The sequence below is a fragment of the Megascapheus bottae genome, chromosome 17 (assembly GCF_031878675.1).
Source record: "Megascapheus bottae isolate mThoBot1 chromosome 17, mThoBot2.hap1, whole genome shotgun sequence".
Lineage (NCBI taxonomy): Eukaryota > Metazoa > Chordata > Mammalia > Rodentia > Geomyidae > Megascapheus > Megascapheus bottae.
Genome location: NC_143525.1, coordinates 32,531,192 through 32,541,115, shown reverse-complemented (window position 1 = coordinate 32,541,115; position 9,924 = coordinate 32,531,192). Strand labels below are relative to the sequence as shown.

General features: G+C 49.1%; 1 non-coding gene across 1 annotated transcript; it reads right to left on the bottom strand.

The window, feature by feature from the left end:
* Positions 1-3,439: 3,439 nt before the first annotated feature.
* LOC150051642 (small nucleolar RNA SNORA51) lies at positions 3,440-3,567 on the bottom strand. Its single transcript, XR_016538497.1, has one exon. It is a non-coding gene; the product is annotated as a small nucleolar RNA SNORA51 (small nucleolar RNA).
* Between the last annotated feature and the right edge of the window lie 6,357 nt (positions 3,568-9,924).

The window sequence follows — 9,924 nt, the reverse complement described above, 5'->3', positions numbered from 1 at the left end:
TGTGATTGGCTCGTATTTCATATCCGCATCTAATCCTGATGAAATATTCTCCAAAGAGGATTATTTGGGAATAATTAGCCTCTACATGAACTCCCTCCAACTGGAGGCCATACTGTGTTGCCTGGTGGTACACGCCTGTAGTCCCAACACAGGGGGAGCTGAGGCGGAAGTCAGCCTGGGCTACATGGTGAAGCCATGTCTCAAAAATGAACCATTCAAGTCCTACTTCCACACACACAGAAAGAGTGTATTTGGGCTGGAGGTGTGGCCCAAGTGGCAGAGCATCTGCCTAGCAAGAGTAAGATCCTCCCTTCACACCTAGAACCATGGCCAGGTGCCAGAAGCTCATGCCTGCAATCCTAGCTACGCTGGACGTTGAGAGCTGAAGGATCATGGTTTGAAGCCGGCTCAGGCAGAAAAGTCTTCAAGACCCCATCTCCAGTGAGTCTGCAAAATGTCAGACTGGAGGCATGGCACAAGTGGTAGAAGGCCAGGCAGGAATAAAAGAGTCCAGTGAGAGAGGAAAGTGCTGAAGTTCAAGCACTGGTGTGGGAATAATAACAAAAGAAAGTGAATGTTATCATCGCTCTTATTATTGCTGTGGGGTTTCTGGTAATTTTTTATTTTCATAAAGCTAAATCTTATAAAGAGTATTTCTATAAAAATATAGTATAGGATTGGGAGTGTGGCTTAGTGATAGAGTGCTTGCCTATGATGCATGAAGCCTTGGGTTCAGAAAAAGCTGGAAATGGCATTGTAGCTCAAGTGGTAAAGCGCTAGCCTTGAACACAGAGAGGCTCAGGGACATTGCCCAGGCTCTGAGTTCAAGCCTCAGAACCGGCAAAAAAAATTTAAAATATACACACATATATTATATATAAATAGTATAGCAAATTCTCTTTACCTAAATCCACCACCTGTTCACAATTTAACTCCATTTGCTTTGCTCTTGTCTAACTACATGCTTACATGCACATATTTTCCTGAACTTTTTGAGAGTAAGTTGAAGACATTGTGTCTCTTTACTTCTAAATGCTTTAGTATGAGGCATGTTCTTAAAACAAAAGCCAAAAATTCCTTACAAAATCTCAGTATAATGATCAAAATCAAGGAATTTAAAATCGCCCTAAGACTACTTCATTTGCAGTCTATTTTCAAATGCCATTGCTTTTCCCAGTACCATCCCCCTCCCCACACCCAGCTTGGGAGCCATTCTAGAATGATGGAGTTGGTATAGAGCTTTAGCAAAGGCTGCATTTGTTTTTCTTTTTTTGATTGGTACTGGGACTTGAATACAAGTCCTGGGCAATGTCCCTGAGCTCTATGTGCTCAAGGCTAGAGCTCTACCCCTTGAGCCACAGCACCGCCTCTGGCTTTTTCTGCGTTTATTGGAGTCTCATACACTTTCCTGCCTGGGCTTGGAACTGTGATTCTCATATCTCAGCCTCTTGAGTAGCTAGGATTACAGGTGTGAGCCACTGATGCTGGGCTAGGGCTGTGTTTCTTGTTATTATTATTTTGTTTTATCTTAGAGCCAAGATGCCTATGTAGCTCAAGCTTGCTCAAACTTCAGATCCTCCTGTCTCAATCTGGAGCAATGGGATCTCAGCAGAGTGCCACCCCATCTGGTTATTTCTGCCTGGGCACAAGCGATCTTCCTGCCTAACTTTAGCCTCCTGCAAAGTACACAGCACTGAATCGAACACTGATTCTGCTCCAACACCTTGCCATTGCTAAGAGCAATTTAGAAAGTTGTCATGAAAAATGCCAACGGTCCAAACATTCTACCATCCAACAATGAAGATCTGGCTCCCCTGACAAGAGCAAAGCCATGTGCCACAGTCTGAAGATAATTCCCAGAGAAATCTCCCAAATGTTTTAAGAGATGGAAACATTTAGAACTAGGGAAGGTGAGACCCTTGGAAGAGAATGTCTTCCAAGAGAGAAATGGCTCTCAGGGCATTTGCCTATAAATTTACATCATTATTTGTTAGTCAAACTGTCTTAATGTTTCAGGCCCCTGGCAGACAGGGCCTGTAGGATGGGCACATTCTTTTTGGTTCATTTGTTAAAATGTCGGGCAGGTGGAACTAAGCCTTAAGTTAAATCCCCCCAAAGGGCTATTTCTATTTATCATGAGATGAACCTTAACCTCAAAGATCAGTTATGGTGGAGGGAGATGGACAAAGGTAATCAATTCCCAACAGCTCTAAACATGTGTCAGACTGAGGGAGAGTGGATGCCTTTGACTTGCCGCCATCTTGGAAAATATGGAATTCCTGTCACAGGCTTGACAGGGATTTGCCAAACCAGGGTAATGTGGGTTCCTGCCATATCTCAGAGTAATGTCTCTGTAGATTTCCCCTTCATTATTCATGCCTCGTGGCTAAGAGGACAGGTGTATGCCACCATGTGCAGCTTATTGACTGAGATTAGGGCCTACTCAACTTTCCACCCAGGCTATTCTCAAACCTCAGTCCTCCCTATGTCTGCCTCCTGTGCAGCTGGGATTACACATGCGAGCTACCATGCTTGGCACACATATGTTTTTTTACATGTGTGACATTGCTTAAAAATTTGTAACCAGGGGGCCAGGAGTTTGGCCTAGTGGTTAAAGTGCTTGCCTAGCATACATGAAGACCCAGGTTCGATTCCTCAGTACCACATATAGAAAAAAGCCGGAAAGTGGTGCTGAGGCTCAAGTGGTAGAGCTCTAGCCTTGAGAGAAAGTCCAAGGACAGTGCTCAGGCCCTGAGCCCAAGCCCAGGACTGGCAAAAAAAAAAAAATTGTAACCAGGGGCTGGGAGTTTGGCTTGCCTAGCATGCACGAAGACCCAGGTTCAATTCCTTGGTACCACATACATAGAAAAAAGCTGGAAGTGGTACTGTGGCTCAAGAGTAGAGCTCTAGCCTTGAGAAAGTCCAAGGACAGTGCTCAGGCCCTGAGCTCAAACCCAGAACTGGCAAAAAAAAAAAAAAAAAAAGTAACCACTCCCTATAAAGTATACAAGATACAATCCAAATGGCTTGGTCCTGAATTCAAAGTTATCTTCAAGTGTCCCTTGTAGATGCAACCAAAGGCACTCTCTCTAGGGACATTGCCTCCTCTTGGCAGTGACCTTTCCTTATGCCAGTCCTGTCTTTTCTCCACTCTGCTCTGGCTCTGGACTTCGTGGCTCCTTCAAGAAGGCCCAGCTTTTCCCTTAGAAGTGGGCATCAAAAGCCTTGGCACCTATACCACTTCTTTGGCTATTGGCACGAGTTAGATAAGGAGGAGGAAGAGGAGAATGATGATGGTGATGATGATGGTGGTGGTGGTGGCCATGGTGTTTGTGTAAGTTTACAAGGCTAGAAATCAAACCGAAGGCCTTGCACATGCTAGACAAGTGCTTTACCACTGAATTCCCCATCCCCAACTTGGAATTTTCCCCCCATAACCCCATATCTTCATCATAAAACAGACAAGACACAGGGCTGGGCTGAGGTGTCTAAGGGGTAGGTTTATTCTACCTCTTCTCTCTATGTAATCAATGGAAGAGCACAGCCAGTGGTAAGCACCAGGAAGCTCCAGCTTATAATTTTTAATTCATCTCCTCAAGAGTATCACTTCTTCAACTACCCTTTCCACCATCATCCAGCATGATTTAGAGGCAATTGCAATCCCCATTTTACTGATGAAGAAATAGAGGCTTGGAGACTTAAATAATTTGCCTATGTGCCTACAACTATCACAGGGAGAAACTAGAATTCAACTCAGATATTCAACTCCAAAGTCACTGTTCTTAACCACCTTGCTATGGTTACATTTGAACAAGGCTATGTCTCCACCTGAAGACTTCAACTAATAGTGATGATGATGATGATGATGATGATGATGACGACAACCCACGAAAATCTTCCACAGAGCTGGATGCTAATGGCTCATGTCTATAACCCTCAATTCTCAGGAGGCTGAGATCTAAGGATCATAATACAAAACCAGCTTGGGCCGGCAAGTTTGTGAGACTCTGACCTCCAACTAATGCAAAAAAGCAGGAAGCAGAGCCTTGCACCAGTGGCTAATGCCTGTAATCCTAGCTACTCAAGGTGCTGAGATCTGAGGATCATGATTCAAAGCCAGCCCAGGCAGAAAAGTCTCCATGAGATTCTTATCTCCAATTCAAAAGCAGGCAGTGGCACTGTAGTTCAAAACTGGTTAGAGCACTAACCTTGAGGAACAAATAAAGAATCAACAAAGCCTTTCATGCAAAGTAGAGCTTTGATTTGCTTAGGGAACTCTCTCAACGTTTCAGTTCAATCCTTTCTTGAATGAAAGGAGGGGTGGAGAGGAGCAAACTCATGTTAGCATTTGACTAGAGCTTTAAAGGGTTACTCCTTTCTTTCATTTCCTTTTGGAGGCCTGGACAAGTTAGAAGGAAGTCTCTAACCTTAGAGTAGGCCAAGAGATTCACAGGCCTTCTCTGAATCTCAGGCCCTGTCAGAAATCTGTAATATTTAGTCTCTGCCCTACATGTCTGGCAGGACTGAAATGGATTTGGATTTGGTAAGGAGGATAGCAAAAGGGAACAGTTGAGTTTTCTCCCAGATAGGGTTGAGTTGGGGTTATTGTAGGGATCTGCTTCCCCTGGACTCCAGAAAAGTGGCAGAAAATAGCAGTGTGGGTTTGGGCTTCACACAAGACATCACAGCAAGGCAGTTCCTATCACATGCAGCTGAAGTCATTGTGTGTGTGTGTGTGTGTGTGTGTGTGTGTGTGTGTGTGTTGGGGGGGAAGGGAGGTGGTGAAGGAATGAAACAATGGAAGACCAAACAAAAGGAAAGAGGGAAAATGGAACAATATTCCAAGAGATGAAATTTTGCAGAAGGGAAAAGAGTAGGTGGAAGAAAGTAAGAGGAGGAAAGCCAGGTGCCTGCAATCCTACCTACTCAAGAGGCTGGGATCTGAGGATTGCAGCTCCAACTTAGCCAGGGCCAACATCCCTGAGATTCTTATCTCAAAAAGAAAAAGAAAGAAGGAAGGAAGGAAGGAGAGAAGGAAGGAAGGAGAGAAGGAAGGAAGGAGGGAAGGAAGGAAGGGAGGGCAGAAAGAAAGAAAGCAAGCCAGTAATGGAGCTGTGGGTCAAGTGATAGAGCGCCAACTTTGAGCGAAGAAAGCTCCGGGACGGACAGTGCCCAAGCCCTGAGTTCAAGCCCCAGGACAGCATCCTAAGTCATTAATAAAATGAATTCAGAGGCATAGTCTTGAGGCCGTCTACCGGCTCCCACCTCTGTATTCCCCCTATAATCCAGATTCTAACCCACTCTCCAACTGCTAACCTGCGGTCCTCGCCCCCTGCCCCGGGTGAGGAGGAGTCGGTGGGGGGAAGCAAAGGGGAGGAGAGGCTTGCAAAAACAATGCCATTTTCCTCCGGGTTCCCCGGGGTTGCCCTCCCACAGAGCCCGGCGGCTGCGGCAGCCCCTCGCCCCGGTCCGCGCGGCGCTCCGGAGGGGCTCGCGTCCCCGATGCGCCCCGCGTCTGTCGGAGCCATCCATCAAGGGTGGCAGGCCTAGGGAAACATGAAAAAGAGCCTATTTGGCCATTAACCTCCCCTCCCGCTTTGTTGTCTTCTCTCCTCCCCACTCCCCTTACCAACCCCCACCCCGGCCCTCCCCCCCCCGTATTTTTTTTTTTTTTTTTTTGCAGGAGACAAAACCAGACTGACAAGCCGAAGACTCAAACATTAATCAAACTGCGCTCCGGAACCACCTTTCCCTCGCATTAATAAATACATTTGCGGCCCCTCATTGGACAGTTGGCCTAATTTGTTTCTTTTTTGCAGGGTGTGTGTGGGGGGTGGGGGAGCCGCGGCGCCCGCCCCCCTCCCCCTCTCTCCCTCCCCCCCACCCCCGCCCCCGCCCCGGCTCCCAGCAGCCCCGCGCGAAGCAGATGTTCCGCTGCGGACGCCGAGCCGCGCCGAGCCGCGCGCCCCGGAGGCCGCGGTTGCCATGGCGACGGCCGGGCCGCCTGCTGTCGCCGGGCCCCGCTGTCTCGCCGACTCCGTGATTACCTCCATCTCCGCCGCGTTTGCCATACGGCCGGGGATTCTAATCAGATCCCCCTCCCCCGCTTCCCCTCCGCCCAGCCCACTCCCCCCACCCCCACCCCGTCCTCCTCGCTCGTCCCCGGGACTCATTACGCGCAGCCCGAGCATCCCCAGAGGTGCCAGGGGGCTCCAGGGCCAGGGGCCTCCCCTCCCCTGCCCTCCTGCCGAGCAACCGCGGGCCCCACGGAGGCTCTGCCCGCCCCCTCCTCCACACACACACTAAGCCGTCGTGGGTGGCACCGGGTCCCCCCCAAAACCAGCTGACAAGCAACGCCTGCCCCTCTGCCCTAGGGACAGAGATTCGGGGAGTGCTGGGAGCGATGCCTGCCCAGATGGGTGGCTGAGCTGGGACAGCCTCGGCCCGCTCGGTGCCTTCCCCTTCTTCGGGGAGACGCAGAGAAGCGCAGGGTCGGCCTCAAACCCAGAAGACCTAGCCTGCCTTAGGCCTGGAGTTGCGGGCAGGCCCTCGCCCCTTCCAGCAGCCCGGCTGGGACCACGTTTCCGCAGGCTCCTCGGCTGAGCCTGGTTTGTGCATCGGGTGATCTCTGATGCACTCCTAGCCCGAAAGCTGGCAAGAAGTGCCCTGAAAACCCACTCCAGGTTTAGTAGAGGGCAAGAAGAGGCAGGCATTTAGGTGCCTCTCGGTGTGTGTGTGTGTGTGTGTGTGTGTGTGTGTGTGTGTGTGTGTGTGTGTGTGTGTGCAGCATGGTCACAGGCAGAGCATGCAGGGAGATGAGATTCTGGGTACAAATTCCACATCTCAGCTTAAATCTCCATCAGGAAGCCCATGCTAGTTAGAGTAAAAATGAATTTTGCTTAAAGGGAGGGATGCCTTGGAGTGATGAGAAGTGTTCTACAAGAGTTGTGGATGCAAGAAAGCAGCAATGCTTATTTGAACATTCTCACAGCATTTCAGATACCAGTCATCTCCCTATGCTGACCAGCAGCCCTGAGCTGTAGCAGTGAATGAGGAGAAATGTGACGCTCCGGTTTTCTCTCCTGGGTCTAAGAATTCTCATGTTTAATAGGTGCTGGTGGCTCATACCTGGAATCCTAGTCAAGAGACAGATCTGAGGATAGAGGTTTGAAGCCAGCTCACGTAGGAAATTCCATGAGATGCAACCAGCAAAAAGCCAGTGAGGCTGTAGCTCAAATGGTAGAGTGCTAGCCTTGGGGCAAAAACAAAAACCCCCCAAAAACAGGGCTGGGAACGAGACCTAGTGCTAGAATGCTCACCTAGCATATACGGAGCACTAGTTTGGATTCCTCAGTACCACATACATAGAAAAGAGCTGGAAGTGGTGCTGTGGCTCAAGTGGTACAGTGTTAGCCTTGGGAAAGCTCAAGGACAGTGCTCAAGCCCTAAGTTCAAGCCCCAGGACTGGCAAAAAAAATAAAGAAAGAAAGAAAAGAAACAAAAAATGAAGGGACAGTACCCAGGCCCTAAATTCAAACCCTGTGTCAGCACCCAAAATAAATAAATGAAATAGTGTGAGAATGTGGCCTAGTGGTAAAGTGCTTGTCTAGCATTCATAAAGCCATGGGTTGAATTCCTCAGTACCACATACATAGAAAAAGCCAGAAGTGGTGCTGTGGCTAAAGTGGTAGAGCTCTAGACTTGAGCAAAAGAAGGTCAGGGACAGTGCCCAAGCCCTGAGTTCAAGCTCCAAAACTGGCAAAAGCAATATTAAAATTAAAGAAATAGGCTGGGTGTGGTAGCTCACACCTGTAGTCCTAGCTACTTCGGAGGCTGAGATCTGAGGATCAGGATCACGGTTCAAAGCCAGCCCAGGCACTACAAAGCTGAGAGACTCTTATCTCCAGTTAATCACTAGAAAACTGGAAGTGGGCTGTGGCTCAAGGGTAGGGCGGTAGCCTTGAGTTGAAGAGCTCAGGGACAACACCCAGGCTCAGAGTTCAAGCCCCATGACCCACAAAAAAATAAAAAATTAAAAAAATTAAAAATTCCTTGTGTTAGAGTGGCAAGGACCTTTAGAGCTTTAGATCAATCTTTCATTTTATGCATGAGAAAACAGAGACACAAAGGAATTCTAGCTGGCTCAGGACCCATAATAACACACTGTAGGATGACCTGCCTGGCTTTCTGCTATGGCGACCACTGAAGTTATTCCTCTCTTGCCTTGCTCATAGACAACTGGGCTGAGAACCTTGGTTTCCAAGAGGCACAGACAGAATCCCAACAATCTCAGGCCTTTCCAAGCCTCTAGTCACCCTGTCCCCTGAAGGCCTGTCACCTGAAGGTGGCTCCACTGGAGTGACAGCTCCCCATTGGTTCTGACTGGCCTAGGGCCTCTGCCAGGGTTGGTGGATTGGGAAGGAGCCATTGTGAGGCCTCCTCCAGTCGATTGTCTCCAGCTCTGTCTTTGTCTGTCTGTCACTCAGAAGAGAACCACTGAGGGGAGAGGTCAGGCTAGTTGGTGGACAGGGAGAAAGAGGGCTTCCCTCCCTGCCTCCCAGCTCCTTTTTCAGTTCCTCAGCTGGCTCCCCTAAGGAATTCACATGCTGCTTTCCTTTCAGGACTGGGAGCGTCTATGCACTGCCCACACAAGCCATTGTCTTCTTGCCATGTAAAACCCTGGGTCCTCGGCTGGAATTCGACTCCCTTACCTGTCAGATGCGGGGGGGGTGTGGGGGGGGGGTGGAGATCTAGCATCTAGCTCAAATCTACCAGGCAAGGGGGTTCTGTCATACAACCCTGTCCTCCCCCCACTTTGTGATCTCATTCTTGCCCCCACCTGCCTCGCTGGGTTCTCCGTGCTACCCAGCATCCCTATTGCAATCCTGCACGGCCCTGACCCTCCCACTGGCTTCCTGGCTGCCCTGACTTCTACTGTGTACTGACCTGTCTCCCCAGATTGTGCTGTTTCCAGTTTCCCCCAGTTCTCCCTGCACACGAATCGACCTCCCTAGCTTCAACTGTTTTCAGGCTTCTCTTCTCTTTGCCCCCCCTCCCCCCCCCCCCCCGTATACGAACTGTCTCCCCAGATCCTGCTGTTTCCAGGTTCCCCCCCCCCATATTTCCCCGGTACACAAATTGGCCTCCCTGGATTCAGCAGTTTCCAGAACCCCTTTGCTCTCTCACTAGGCAGTTCCATCTCCCTAGATTCAGCTGTTTTCAGGCTCCCCTCATTTGCCCTGTACATGGGTACCTCTCCCAGGTTCTGCTGTTTCCAGGCTCCCCTATTTCCCTTGTACACGCATCAGTCTCCAGCTTATGTTGATCCCAGCTGCCTAAGGGATTCAGTAGGTTTAAAGAGACCGGAAGAAAGAAGAGAGCCAGAAACAGGGAGAAAAGAGAGGATGTCATTGGGGAAACTCCTTATTTATTTCTCCTGTTTCTCAGAGCCCTAAGCAGCTTGTACATAGGCTTCTGCTTCTACAAATAGGCCCCTTAAGATAATCTGCCCTGGGAAATTCCAGTTTCCTCTTCCATGCCGCTGCCTGGGAGCTGAGCTTGGAGCTGAACTTCCTTTGGAAGGTTCCATCTGGGCAGGTTGCTGGGAGTGCAGGCACTGGACTCCTGTTTTTTCTTGCCTTCTCAGCCCTTCTTGTCTCTTTCCCACCTGCAAGATTTTTGCTCTTCTCCCCAAAGGCACCTCTGGAACAAAGACGGATGTTGAGTAGACAATAGCATTATTTCTTCTTTCAGTTTTCAGGATGGAGAAGAATCATGCTCAGTCTCTGGAAATTTAGCATGCTTTGCAAGCTTTGTAAACAATATATTTTTTTTAAATCTATGTTGCATTAAAAACAGACACCCCACATTCTGTTCCTCCCGAAGGGGAAGAGAGCAGATACTTTGCAAGGCTTTGCAGGATTC